This window comes from Corvus hawaiiensis, chromosome 22 (genome assembly GCF_020740725.1).
Source record: "Corvus hawaiiensis isolate bCorHaw1 chromosome 22, bCorHaw1.pri.cur, whole genome shotgun sequence".
NCBI lineage: Eukaryota > Metazoa > Chordata > Aves > Passeriformes > Corvidae > Corvus > Corvus hawaiiensis.
In genome coordinates, this window is record NC_063234.1 from 8,679,169 (window position 1) to 8,693,938 (window position 14,770).

The window sequence follows — 14,770 nt, forward strand, 5'->3', positions numbered from 1 at the left end:
AAGGGGTCGCTTTTGGGACGTCTCATCGCGGTCTGAATTTTTTTTCTGAATTTTTGCAGCCACCGAAACAGACCCTGGGGACTGTATCAACATCCATGGCGCCTGTGTGTTCATTTCCATCAAGGATGGATTTTGTCGGCTCGTCTTCCAAAAGCTAAGTGTTGGGACCGGTGGTGGGGACAAGGGAAAACCCTTTGGAATTGCAGGAGGCAATTTGAAGTTAGCTTAGAGGAGAGGGCTGTAGCGGGATAGGCCCCTTGGAAATAAGGGAGAGGGTTTCTCCTCAGCATCGCCCGACCTTTTGCTGGGCAGGACGGTTCCGACCCGTCTCCTTGTTCTCATGAGCTTCACATCATCGGCCTTCTCTGAGTCTCTATGTCATCGCGGGTCTTTTTGCCTGAGGAGCTCGCCTTTGGGTCCAGAGCGATCACCCCGGTCCCCTAGCAGTTGTTGCCTTCTTCTCTAGGCCTACTGAGCTTCTTGAGCATCCTCTTAACAGCTTTGGTACTAACTTCTTGTAAGGACTTATGTTTCGCCATCATGTGCTATTGCCATAGAGCTTTCTTTCCTTTGGCATCATTGGCCTCTGGCTCATCTTGCTGTAGGAATCTTGGGTCCATCAGGTGAAACTGCTGGGCAGTTTCAACTTGTGTCTATGTTCTGTAGGTTGTGTCTTTGTTATGTAGTGTCCATTGTCCTCTGTGTCACAGGGCTTTGTTGCATGTCAGTGATTTTTTTTTTGCATTGTTCTGGGCCGTATTGGCTGTACTCTACTTGCCTACTTTCCTGGATGGGTCTTATTCTGGCATCTTTACCTTCTTACTTCTTGAGACTGGAGGAAGTACACAAGATGTTCTCATCCATCTTCCTTCTCAGTTTTGGTACTGGCTTCTTTTCACATGCCATTCCCTTGGACTTCTATAGGGAGGGTATCGGACCCTCCCTCCATGACCGCAGTATTTCAGTAGGTTCCATCGCCTCTAAGTGTATTGCACTCAAGAATTAATCTTCTGGAGACTCATCTCGAGCCCTCGTGTCATCTTTTCTTAATTTAGGGTGCCGCCCGTCCGTGCGCCGCTTAGCCACCCTGCCCTGGCACGTAGAGTCACAGTTAGATAGAACAGTCATAAAACTTAAGGGTTCATCTATTTTCTATGGGGTTTTGGGCAGAAAATTTATGGGCCTGGTGTGGGGATAACTCCTAGCCACGGGCCACTCTCTGACCGCTTCACATTTTCTTGCAGGTCCCGAGGCAGCTTTGGATCTCCACGGTCACCGATGCTACCGATTTTCCCAGAATCTACGGCTCGACGTCGAGGAGCAGCAGCCAGGGAAGATGTACCAAAGTATCTTCATCGGTGGAGTGTTTTGATGAATGGCTGCAGTCAGTGTGTAAGCTGAAGAGCGTGTGACTGTCTGTATCTGTGTGTGAGAGGTTGTGTCTGCCTATGTGGTTGTGTCTGCCTGTGAGAGTGTGTGTGTGGAATGGTTCTAACCTTTTGTGTTTGGTTTTTGCCTTTCAGGTTTTTCAACACATTTTTAAATTTAGAATAAAAAAACCCCAGCTGGGGTTTTTTTTCCCCCCCCCTGTTGGGGAAGATGAAACAGGAAAGCCTTGGAAATATGATTGCCTGACAAAAGATTTTGGGAATATGAAAACTACAGGCAACATCGAAATGAAAGCCACTTTTGAAATACCAGGTCTTAGTTACTGAACAACTAGAAAACAATGGTATGGCCGACTGAAGTAATCCCCTCTTGATGGAACAATACCCTCTGCTTGCAAACAGGTCCAAGGGTCAGAGCAGACCCTACTAGCTCAGCAGAAGGGGTCCAAAGAGTAGTTTTTAGAAGTTAAGATGTAACACTCTATGGTAATATAAGAACTCTTATAGGCTGTATGTAAATGCTATAGGATTTGTATCTTGTATTAGATTGGTTAGTGACAATTAGAATATTCAGTGCAGAAGATGATTTATTGTATTGTAACCAGGACTTCAGACATTCTCATTTCCTCTCTTCCACTTCTACTCTTGCTCCTATTCTCACTCTCTCTCTTCTTCTCATTCACATTCTCATTCTCTCTTCCATTCTATTCTCCTGCTCTCTCTTCCACTCTTGCTCTTACACTCTCTCTCTCACCCGTTCACTCTCTTGCTCTCTTGGGCCTGCTCAGAGCTGAGTCTACCAGCTCTGAGCAGTGCCCCAATACCCACGCCCTTTACAATAAACTGGCTGTGTCCCAAGACCTGCCTATAGAGATCTCTCGTCTCCATCCGTCACCGTCTACGTCCGGCTGTCCCGACTGGACCCCAGAACCCCCGTAACCTACACCCCTCGACTCGGTTTTTTTTTCCTCGGTCCCGACCAGTCTGCGAGGTGATGTTCATCACCAAGGTTTGGGTGCGGACCGTGCCGGGGCCGGGGTTTTGTCAGGCAGGACGATTTGGAGGGTCTGGGGAACCCTGTTCCCGAGGGGCCTGGGTGGGGAGAGTGGTTGAGATGATGGTGGGATTGTGTGGAAGCTGAAAGAGGTGTGTGTGTGTGTGTGTGTGTAATGGTTCTAACCTTGTGTGTTTGGTTTTTGCCTTTCAGGTTTTTCAACACACTTTAAATTTAGAATAAAAAAACCCCAGCTGGGTTTTTTTTTTCCTTGGTCCCAGCCAGTCTGCGAGGCGATGTTCATCGCCAAGGTTTGGGTGCGGACCGTGCCGGGGCCGGGGTTTTGTCAGGAAGACAATTTGGAGGCTCCCGGGAACCCTGTTCCCGAGGGGCCAGGGTGAGGAGAGTGGTCGAGATGAGAGCAAGGATGGGGTTCCGTGGAACCTGAAAGAGGTGTGTGTGGTGGATGACTGTTATGTTCTCCCTGTGGTGCTGTTGTTTTGGGTTTCCGCTAACAATAAAACAAAATGTAGCAAGTTTTCCAGAAATAGAAAAATTGTTATATTGTATTGATATGTATTTGGCTTGTGTTGCTCTGTATTGGTCTGTATTTGTGTTTGCTGCTGCATTTCCATGTATTGCTCTGTATGCAAATTGGACTTTTACCAGTGTGTATATGGGTTGTATTTGTATACATTGTTGTTTCTGTATTTTGTGCTAGAGTGTAAATACAAAAATCCATTCAATAAAGTTGAATAAACCCTAAAACCCTAATAAAGATACCCACCCCCCCCCCCCCCCCAGCTCCTGTCTTTTTCTTTGGTGTGGTTTAGTCATTTTTTCACTGTATTTCTTGCTTTGCTTTACTTTTTAGTCTATTCCTCACTTTACTTTTCCCTGTCTATCGTTATTTCTGTGTCTTTCTTTTTCTCACTGTTTCTACCTCTGTCTCTCAGTTTCTCTTCTTCTCACTCTCTCCAGTTATGTTTCTCTCTAGGTTTATTTTCCTATTTCTCTTTAACTATTTCCTTGTTTGTCTTTGACTCCATTTCTTCGCTTCTCTAGAACTGTTTCTTTGCTTTTCTCTTTCTCGTTATTGCTTTGTCTCTCTCTTTCTCTTTTACTCTAACTCTGTTTCTGTCCTTCTCTATTTTTCTCTTTAACTCTGTTTCTTTGTTCCTCTGTTTGTCTTTATTCCTGTGCTTCTCTACTTTTCACTTTCCTCTTCTCTCCAACTCTACTTTTCTCTTTCTCTCTAACTTTACTTCCTCTCTCTCTCTCTTTAGCTTTGCTTTTCTCTTTCCCTCTCGCTTTTCTGCTTTGCTTTTCTCTTTCCCTCTAACCTTAACTTTTCAACTTTACTTTCCTCTTTCTCTTTCACTTTAACTTTATTTCTAACTTTTATGTTAGAAATAAACTTTATTTTAATTTATAGCTTAAATTTTAAAAAAGCAGCAGTAGAACTTTTAATGCTCCCTGGGAGTAAAAAAAAAAAAGTTTTACATATAAAATTTTTACTCCCAGGGAGCATTAAAAGTTCTACTGCTGCACCAGACTCTATTATTTTTTCTTCTTTTTATATATAGTATATAGGGCCCGTAATTAGTGTTCCACATGGGCGTAACTAATTGAATTGATTAATCATTACATAGCTACTCCCATCTGGAGCATTAATTGAATTAGATAATTGGATAATTAGTTAATTAGCCAATTTTTTAGTGTGCGCACACACACCACCCACACCTATCACTCATCCTAAGCTCTACCCCCATTCGTCACAGGCTCCCACCTCACCATGCGTCGTCGCCCCCTGGCCCTGGTTGCCACCCCCCTGGCCCCAGTCGCCGCCCCCCTGGCTCACATCACGCGATCCCGGTGGGGCCCCTTGGCTCTGCCCTGGCAGCGCCCCTGCCGTGTGCATCACGCGGCTCTGCCCCCAGAGCCGCCCCCGGCACCGCCCCCCCGCCGCGCGTCATAATATAAATGAAGAAGAATGACAGGTAGAAGGGGAAATGAATGTCTCCTCCCCAAGGGAAGGCTCTTAAATTGGATAGGAGCCATTTCTCTAGGAACTGCTGCCTCTGATTGCCGCTGGAATGGCTCTGGAAGGAGCTTAGAGGGGATCATTCACCTCGTATTTGTCCTGGATGTGCAGAGCTGGGGAGATGCTTTGGGGCTGAGAGATTTCCTGTGCCATCTTCCATGAACACGAAGAAAGGTGGATTAAAAGTGCCTGCAGAGCTGTGATGTGCAGCCTGTGGCTCCCTGCTCCCACTGCTGCTCTGCTCAAGGAGTTTCTCAGCCCCAGAGCAGGAGAAAAAGGCAGAAAATCATGGAATCCTGGGGTTGTTGAGGCTGGCCTTTGCCTTTAGCATCATCAAGTCCAAACATTAACCACCACCATGGTCACATCAACCCATGACCTCAAGTGCCATGTATTTATCTGTACATATTTATCCGTACATATTTATCCCTGTATTTATCCATATATGTTTATCCATATATTTATCTGTGTATTTACCCATGTATTCATCCCTGTATTTACCCATGTATTTTATGAACACTCAAGTGCCATATCCATGTATTTTATGAGCACTTCCAGGGTTGGTGACTCCACCACTGCCCTGGGCAGCTGTTCCAGCGCTGGACAACCTTTCCCATGCTGGGCCAGGAGAGGGATTCTGGAAATCCAGACTCTGAGGAGCAGGGGATTAAGGCAGCATTGGATTCCTTTATTCTCCCAGAAGGATAAAGGAGGTTTATCCCCAGACGAACCAGAGGTGATCACACTGAGGCCATCAGTGGGATTTCTTCCTTACTCCCACAAATACCCACTGGGGTGACAGAGTTCCCTACAAGGGCGGTGTTGGAAGGAGCTGCTGGAATGTTTTGCTGTTTATTGGGACAAATGCTACTGATTTAGATGTAAACTCATTTTGAAATGAGCCAGCCCTCTCTCTCTACTCTGTCGCACACAGGAATATAAGAAGCTGGGAATAGAGATCAGCAAGTTTTGAGAATAACGAGCCGGCGTTTTTCTGTAGGAAGGAAAGAAGCAAGTGCCTGGCCCCAGGAGCCGAGACGCTTGGGCTGCAGAAGCTGCAGGGCGCCCAGAGCCGGCTTTTCCCTCTGCTCTGTCCCTGCCCCCGGGCTGAGCTGGGCGGCGCTGCTGCCGCCTGGTGGCGAGAGCGCGGCACTGCCGCCCCCGAAACTGCGCCCCGGTGCCGGCTGAGCCGAGAGGGCGGCGGCCTCGGTGGCTGCCGAGCGTGGCAAGGGCAAAGAGCGGGAGCGAGCGGGGCTGGGTCTGTCAGCGGAGGGGAGGGGCGAAGGACGGTTCGGAGCGCCGAGGGACACGGCCGTGCATGAGTGGGGCCACAGCTATGGAAAGGAGCGGGCGCCGTGCGGGGCGGTGACCGCGACGAATGACAGCGCGGGGGGCGGCCCGGCGGGGCCGGTTTTGCCGGGCAGCAGAGGCGCGGTCGCAGCGCGACCCGGGCGGGTGGCACCGGGCGGGCACGGTCGGAATCGAGCCGCCCGCGTGTCGCTCTCAAGGAGGCGGCTCGGAAAGGAAGGCGCAGTTCCGCGCTCTCGGGACGGTGTTAAGTGACGTTTTTATTAGAACCTGCCAGGACCTTGCAGAGGGTGGTTTACACTTCCGCCACACTCAAGATGGCAGACGCACTAGGCCCCTGCGAGAGGTGTCCCTGCCGATGCCTGCCGCCGGTCGCGGAGCAGTCGCCCGCCTCCGGCGCCGCTGACCCCACCAGCCGTGTCCTCGCGCCGGGAAGCACCGCGGAAAATCGCGCGGAAAGCGCGGGGCCGGCGTCGGAGTCCGGGCCGGATTCAGGCAGCCGAATAGACAGAAGTCCTTGTGAGGGGCGGCGGGGGCCCTTAAGTGTACCACACTAAAGATGGCGGCTCGACCGGAAGTGGCTTCTGCCAGTACCCAAGATGGCGGCAAAGGAAGGAAGTTACGTCACCGCCACACTAAAGATGGCGGTCGTTTATGCTGTTTTCTGACCTTCTCAATATGGCGGCAGGGAAGCCCCCCCCCCCCCCCCCCCCCCCCCAAGCTGCGTCTATTCGGCTGCCTGAACGCGACGCCGACGCCAGCCCAGCGCTTGCACGCAATTTTCTGAGGCGTTTCCCGCTATGCGGACACCGACTGTGGGGTCAGCGGCGCCTGGGGCAGGCGGGAGCATTCAGGCAGCCAAATAGACGGAGCGGGGTCCTTCCGGCCGCCATCTTGAGAAGGTCGAATAGCCACATTGGTGCGGTACTGGCGACTTCCGCCCTTCTTCGCCAGGAGCGGCAATGGCGGGGAGCCCGGGGAGCAGCGCTGCCGGGCCGGGGGCACCGGCGCGGGTGCTCCGGGCTCGGAGGTGAGCGGGGAACGGGGTCAGCCCCGAGCGGACGGTGGGGGCCGCGGGGGATCGGTATTCCGGCCCAGGGATGGGTGTCCCGGCCCAGGGATGGGTGTCCCGGCACAGGGATGGGTGTCCAGGACTATCTAATAATATTATATAACGATCGTACAAGGAGATCTATATAAAAAATCCTCCATTGTCATCCTTCTCCCAGCCCCGCTGTGTTTTCAGGATCTTGGGGGAAGAGTTTGGGTCTGGACAAGGCTCTCGGGCACAGGGTGGGATTCTTGGGGTGCAGGGCCAGGATTTGGACTCGATGCTCCCTGTGGGTCCCTTCCAGCCCAGGAAATGCTGCGATCCTGTGCCTCTGATGGTGAAATAAAGGGGACCGGTGGGGTTTGTGCCCGCTGTGTTCACGGCCCCGCTGGCTCAGGGCGGGTTAAAGGCGCAGCTGCCCCGAGACAGCGGGACCGGCCGGGGCTGCTCGCTCCCGGTGCTGCCGCCTTGTGGGGAGAGCCCGGCACTGCAGCCCGGACAGGCGCTGGACCACGGGATCGGCGTGGAACAGCAGCGCAGGGAATGCTGAGGCACCCCAGGGAATGCTGCGGTCCCAGGGAAGGCTGAGGCGTCCCAGGGAATGCTGAGGCAGCGCAGGGAATGCTGCGGTCCCAGGGAAGGCTGAGGCGTCCCAGGGAATGCTGCGGTCCCAGGGAATGCTGAGGCGTCCCAGGGAAGGCTGAGGCACCCCAGGGAAGGCTGAGGCGTCCCCTGCCCGGGGCACTCGGCAGCAAATCCCTGATGTTGAGCAGAAAAAGTAAAGTTCTGGGTTAGTGGGAGGGGGTTTCTGGAATGGAGTTGGGACAGGTGCTGATCCACGCATGGAATCAGGGCTGGTTTGGCTTGGAAGGGACCACCACGATCAATACACTCTGTTTGTTGTCTGATTCCACAGCAAAGAACATCCAGAACTGCCACCTCACCCTCATGGACAGCAGGAATGCCTTCCATAGCTCTTGTTTCGGAATGGGAATGGCTGTTGGGAGCTCTGGCAGGACCAGGTAAGAACAGAAATGGGATCATTCCAGCTGCTGCTGGAGGTGGTTTTCTGCTTTCAGGCTGTTCTTCTCATTGATCCTTTCACAGCAGTGTTCTAGGGCATATTTGAGGGTAATTCCAGGAATTTCAAACCAGATAAAAACTGGTGGGGAAAAAATGTGAACCTGATCCATTTCTGGTAATTCCAAGCTTCTCCCACAAGACCGTTCCAGGGGAAACCTGATAAAAGGGTAAAGATGCAGAGGAACAAGTGCTGTAAACCCCCCTGGCGCTCTGACAGAGCAAACCTTGCAGTACTCCCAGCAGATCTCTTGGAGAAAGTGTGGGATCGCAAGGTTTTCCAGGAAAGCAAAACAAGGGCGGAGATGAGGGAATAGGCTTCCAGTTATTCCTTTAGCTGAAAGCCTGGGGGAATTGAGAGGGGCCACAAGAACTGTTTGTGTAGGAAAATGGGAGTTTGGGGGCTGAATCTGAGTTTCTCTCTGGGGCATTTTTGAGGGAAAAGCTGAGGTGCTGTTTAAGGGAGAGAATGCACATTTTTGGGGTGGAAAAGGTTTAATCAATATTGTAGAGGAAGTAAAATGTTGGGGGTAAAAGTGGATGCAATCTGGAGGAGACAGAATGAATATTTTGGAGGCAAAATGGGGAACTCAGTAGTGGACAGATGGGGAACATTTTGGAGGCAACACTTGACAAACTCTCTGGGGTGGAGAACGAACACATTGAGGGAAAAATGAGGTGATGAGCAGTGGGCACGTAGGGAAGGTTGTGGGGGTAAATCTTGAGAAAAGCCCCGTGGTATTCAAGAAATCCTTGGAAGCAGGACTGAGGAATTCAGTGGTGGAAAAATAGGGGAATTTTGCGGGTGTAAAACTTTAAAAGATCTAAGAGTTGAGAGTGTGTGTTTTTAGGTAAAAAGGATGTCTTGTTGAAGTTGGGTGTCTGGATTGTGGCATTTATGGATCACAGGATGTTTTTCCAGAAAGTAGAAGATAAAGAAGACTCCCAAAGCCTCGGTAGCTGTGTTAAGAAATCCCTCCCAGGGAAGAAAGGTACCTAAACCTCCTAGAAGTAGGGACTAATTAGCATGGGAAGGGGAAAACCCACGCCCAGTGGGAGAGAGCACGCCGGGTAACAGAAGAGAAGGATGCCCTTAAGAAGAAGCAGGGAAGGTGAATTTCTCGGTTTGCTGAAATGTATCAAAAAGTTTGGAATCTGGGTCTGTGTGGAGGCTGGGATTTTCTCGGCCATATGCAGAGCCCAGCACTAGGAATAAAGTAATTCCAGGCTTTACAACGCCAAAAATGCAGTACCAGAGAGTTCTGTTATCCCGAGGACTTGGGGGATATTTGGCAAAAATTTCCGGGGGCCCAGGCTGGACCAAGCTTTTAACGCTCCCCGGATTCACGGGATCGGGAATTACAGCGTGCCCTGCACGGGTTTTTTCAGGGAAGTCCCAAATCCGTGTGAGCACGAAGCAGAATCCCCTGGGAGCTGTGAAGGCAACAGAATATTTCTTGGGAATTTTGAAGGATTGGGTGAGTCCTCAGTGTTAGGTTGGAATGAACGCAAATTGTCCGGGAGTTGCTGGTTTAGGGATGGCCGGGTCTGGGTTTGGATTTGTGGGCACTGAGTGTTCCTTGTGTCAGCTTTAGGTCTGGATTGGTGGGAATTGTCAGAGAAAAGAGAAGGGAATTGAAATGCAGAGCTCCATTCTTGGAGAAATGATCAGGAAGGGAGAGGAAAGGCTGTGGAGCTGCTGGGAGCTCCTGGAGAACGAAAGGATCTGAGGTCTGGAGGCAAAAGCTGTGGAACAAAGCCTGAAAAGGGTGCGGGGTGGGGCGGGAGGGGGAGGAGGGCACCGCGGGGGGGGGAAAGAGGGAAAGAATCCCTGCTCCGGGAATCCAGCCGGGACCAGGAGAGGATCATTTTCCATCCACTGCTCTCAGTGGAATCCTAATAAGGACGGTCGAAGGAAAGTGATTCATTTGTTCTTAGGTTTGGAATGAAAGGTGCTCTTGCAGAGGGGAATATTCACCTGTTAAAATTCTGTTGGATACAGGAAAAGAGAGAGGAAGCAAGCAGCTGGGGAATGAACGGGTGGATTTTTTGGTGGATACAGGGAAAGACACGGGAAGGGGCTGTTAAGTAAAATACACCTCACGGGCAGCACCAGGAGAAGCCTCAACTGCCCTTTTTTTCCAAGCTCTGACATTCCAGAGGAGTAAGCAGTGGTCAGCCCATCACTTTCTGTATTCCTTGGATGCCCAGTGCTTTGTTGGGAAGAGATAATATTTGGAAATGAACAAATCCGGGGATGTAATTTCCTGATAATAAAGCCCCAGAGACCCTGGTTTTGATATCCTTCCAGCACCCAAACGCAACAGAGGGAATCCTGGCGGAGCTGGAAAACGCTGTCGCTCCGTCGGTGGAATTCCTGGGAAATGGAAAGCAGCAGAAGCAGCAAGAACAGAGTTGGAAGCAGGCTCCAGCCAGGTAAGGCAGACACCAAATCCTTTGGAACTGGGCAGGGGTGGGAAGAATTAATTCTTACATTTGTAGCCCATGGATTCCTGAGCAGGATCCCGGCAGGGAAGACTGCAGGGATCAGACTGGGGACTGATCCCAGCTGGGGGCAGCGAGCCTTGGAATTGGCTGAAGGGAAGAAAGAGGGATCCTTTGAGCACAAGGATCAGCTGTCAAATGCGGAGATGGTATCAGACAATTCCTCGGGAGGGTTTAGTTCCTGGGCCAAATCGATCTCCTGCCTTGTGAAGGAGCTCAGAGATCTGGGAAGAGCCCAACCAACGCAGGGAATGCAGTGGCAGATAAAACTGCCGGGGAACGGTGGGGAAAAGCATCCGAACAGGGGGCCTCGTTTTGTACAGGAACGGTACAAAAAATTGTCTGAAAGAATAGGAATGGAATGGGATTTTAGGTATTCCTCGGAGGCCACAATCCAGTGGGAAGGCTGAGAGAAAGAAACAAAGCCTAAAAAGGCAGATGAGCCACATCTGCCCAAAGCCTCCAATGGCCACATTCCCTGGCATTGCTGAGGACTTCAGCCAAGCTCCAAGCAAAAGGTGAGCCCCTGATTTTGGTGCCAAGGGAAACTCTAAGTTAAGAATAATCCAAATATGAAGCACTTCTCACAAAACTCAGCTTTGCAAACCTTTATTTGGGCTAAAAAAGAAAAGATGGGAATGCCCTTGGCAGAAAAGCAGCTGTGAGGCACAGCAGGCTTCAAATGCCTGTCAGCAGGAGCTCCAGGAGAAATGGCTGCTGGCTCCGGGCATCCTGGGCTTTCCAGGCAGGTTTTGTAGCGGATTGCAAGGCAGTTTTCCTGCCTCTGGGGAGTGGCACCTGCATCCCACTGGAAAGGGAAAATGTGGAGAGAGCGGCAAGCGGGAAGACGGTTGCTGATGTGTGTCCTTGGATTGCAGTTCCTCCCGGTGGGTCTGTGCTGCTGGAAGTTTGAAGGAGATCAGTCTTGTGGATTCACCTGTGGGGTTTGGGAGCGACGCTGGACATGAAATTCCAGGGGTGTTCCCCTTGCTGGAGTGAGAAGCAGTGGAAGCACTTTGCTGTCTGCTTCTTCATTGCCTTCACCTCGGTCCCCTGGGGCTCCAGGTAATCTCCTCTCACCTTTGCTTTTCCAAGGGTCTCTAAATGAGGGCTTGAGCTTTGGTGTAGCTCCCTTTACAGGGAAGATCTGTTCCAGGAAAGGTCTCCTGGTCTGGACCGATGGCGTTGCAGGAAGAGCAGGAAACCCCACAGCTCCTGTGGCTCCCTCATCTGATTTGCCTGCAGGCAGCAAGGATCATTCCCAAGTGTCATCCCCTGGCTCCGTGACTCGGTGAGGTTGTGTTCCCCCAAAGGCCAGGGGCCGCTTTGTTTTGCAGCTCACGAAAGTCCAGCTCGGTGGTGCTGGGTTTGGTTTTTGTGTGTAATGAAGGCACTAAAAAATTCCCCTCCTTCACTGGCACAGCCCTGGAGTGGGAGCAGATTCCCCTTATTCCGGAGTTATCCTGCTCCTGCCCTGGATCCCTGCGGTGCCGTGTGTTCTCCAAACTCACAGCACTGCTGGCTCTAAACGAGAAAAACAATCCCTGTTCCTTCTCTTCTCTGTCCTTGATGTTCCCAGGCCCTGCATCTCCCTGGCTATTCCCTGTGGGAGTCTTCATCTCCATCCCACTTTATCCCAATCAAATAAGGGTCTGAGACGTGTTTAGCAGCAAATGCATTCTTTTAAAGAAAGCCAAGAGCAAAGAGCATCCAGATGCAGAGAAGTCTTTAGAAAAGCATTCCAGACGTGCAAATGAGGGATGTGTCTTCCTGCATCTCCTGTTGTTTTTCTGTCAGGTTTTGGAAGGGTTTCTCTCAGTGATTTCCTGCAGTCCAGGTGCGTCCCTTCTTTTGTCCAAATCCAGTGCCAGAGGATTGAACAACTGACGAGTGGGGTCTGGGATGAAAACGGTTCTTCTAAAATGAGGGAAACAATGCTAGAAGAGAAATGAGCATCCTTTTAATGCCTGGAATAAAAATGCTGGAAAAGAGCACTTTTTATTTGATATGGTGTCATTCTCCTTTTTTTTTCCATGGCTAAAACTCCACGGTGAGCAATCAGAGCAGAAATATGAAATGCAGGAGTCTTGGATTCCACAGTGGGATTAACTTCCCTTTTCTGCTCTCTTTCAGGACAGGAAAAACCACTGAACTCGCCCCATCTTTGGGGCCAAGAGCTTTGGTGTTGGAGTAGCCAAAGCCAGCTAGGGCCCCCCTTGTCCTGCCCATGGTGTGGGTCAGGGACAGGCTCCTCTTCTCCTCTGTGCTGGGATGAACTGCCTAGGGAATGCTATTTCTGACAGCCTGGTCCTAGCCATGGCTACTGGAAATGGGCAGAGGTGAAGAGGCAAGTGCCAGAGTTCCTTGGGGATGATGGAATTGTGGTGTTTGGCTGCGCCCAGAGGGGCAGGTTGGGCATTTTTGTGTGTGTGAGGACCGGTTTGGGTGCTGGGGAGCCCGGGGAGCCGAGCTCTCAGTGCATTCCCAGCTCCGCCAGGGGTGGGAGCTGGTGCAGGGCTGGGTGACAGCCTCTGGTCGGGCTCGGGGCAGGCCCTGGCCCCGGCACAGGCACGGGGTGGTTTGGGGATGCTTGGGGAGCAATGGAAGGAAAATGAGAGATGGTGCTGGGCAGAGCGATCGGCCTGTGCTCGTGTCAGCGCAGCCATGCAGGGCACTGGGATCTGGGTAAAACACCGGCTCTCCTGGTGTTCAGGGATGCAAGGTCTGTATTTATCCATATATGTTTATCCATATACATTTATCCATATATTTATCCATGGATTATCCATATATGTTTATCCATATACATTTATCCATATATTTATCCACGTATTTACCCATGTATTTATCCCTATATTTCCCCATGTATTTCCCCATGTATTTTATGAACACTCAAGTGCCATATTCATGTATTTTATGAGCACTTCCAGGGTTGGTGACTCCACCACTGCCCTGGGCAGCTGTTCCAGCGCTGGACAACCCTTCCCATGCTGGGCCAGGAGATGGATTCTGGAAATCCAGACTCCGAGGAGCAGGGGATTAAGGCAGCATTGGATTCCTTTATTCTCCCAGAAGGATAAAGGAGATTTATCCCCAGACGAACCAGAGATGATCACACTGAGGTCATCAGTGGGATTTCTTCCTTACTCCCACAAATACCCACTGGGGTGACAGAGTTCCCTACAAGGGCGGTGTTGGAAGGAGCTGCTGGAATGTTTTGCTGTTTATTGGGATCCACAGGATGTTTGGTGTCTCTCAGAGCTGTTCCAGGCTCTCCACAGACCCAAACACTCCTCACACTTCTCCTCAGAGTAGAGAGGTTTCCCAGAGTGCTGGTTTTTAATTTCAGATGCTGGGATAACAACACGGCTTCAGGAGGCAGGAGACTCATTGTGCTGTGCCTCAGTCCAGGCAGGGACAACCTCCAGCTAATAAAAACCTCTTTAAAGCACAAAAAGTCCCATTAAGCTGATATTATAAAGGCTGCAAATTGAAGCAGGCCTCAATCGGAAAGCAGCAGAATTTAATTCCCCCCCCTTGCCCATTTGCATGATGATCTCCTTCCTAATTGCCCATCCACGCTTTTCCCACAGAAGTGCTGTCCCGAGGTTGGAGATGGTTCCAGCTTTATGGAGCTTTGATCTTTATCTGGTTTTACTTTTTACAGAGCACAGAACCCGAGAGTGACAACTGCTTTCCTCTTGTTCCTCCTGTGGCAGTGAACTGCTCTTCCCAAGGACGGCTGCAGGAATTCTCAGGCAGCATAACATATGGAATGCCAGGCACGCTACAGAATTCCAGTGGGAGTGGCAGGAACTTCTGTTCTTTACTGGCACGGCTGTGCCATGAAGGGGAGCTCGGAGATATTGGTCAGCTCAGGGAATGAGCCTGGCTCATGGTAAGGAAATTCGCTGTGCAGTTACTTTGGGCCCTTTCTCCTCCTTCTCCTTCTCCTTCTCCTTCTCCTTCTCCTTCTCCTTCTCCTTCTTCTCCTTCTCCTCCTCCTCCTCCTCCTCCTCCTCCTCCTTCTCCTTCTCCTTCTCCTTCTCCTTCTCCTTCTCCCTCTCTTCCCAACACCAGTTCCAGACCTCAGTATAATCCATGTTCCCACAGCCTGACCTTGCAGTTTTCCCAGTTTAGCAGCCCCAGCCACACTTGCAGCCTCTTTGTCTGGACTTTGTCTTGCTGAAATCTCCCTTTGTTGATCCTTTGCTGCCTCACCTTTTATCCAGCAATAACGTGCAGTGGGTGGAAGCTTCTCAGAATTCCCTCCCTGTTCCACTGGAAACATTCCCAAGTGGAACCAGCTGCACTGCCCATCAGCACTTCCCTGCTTTTAGGGGTGGTTGAGGCATGAAGGATGCAACAAATGGAGTTGGCTCCAAGGGGATGAAATGCTC

The 14,770-nt window shown here is 50.9% G+C and overlaps 1 long non-coding RNA gene across 1 annotated transcript; it reads left to right on the forward strand.

The window, feature by feature from the left end:
* The first annotated feature begins 2,458 nt into the window (after positions 1-2,458).
* Positions 2,459-3,179, forward strand: LOC125337123. Its single transcript, XR_007207978.1, has 2 exons — positions 2,459-2,534; positions 2,836-3,179. It is a non-coding gene; the product is annotated as an uncharacterized LOC125337123 (long non-coding RNA).
* Positions 3,180-14,770: the final 11,591 nt, after the last annotated feature.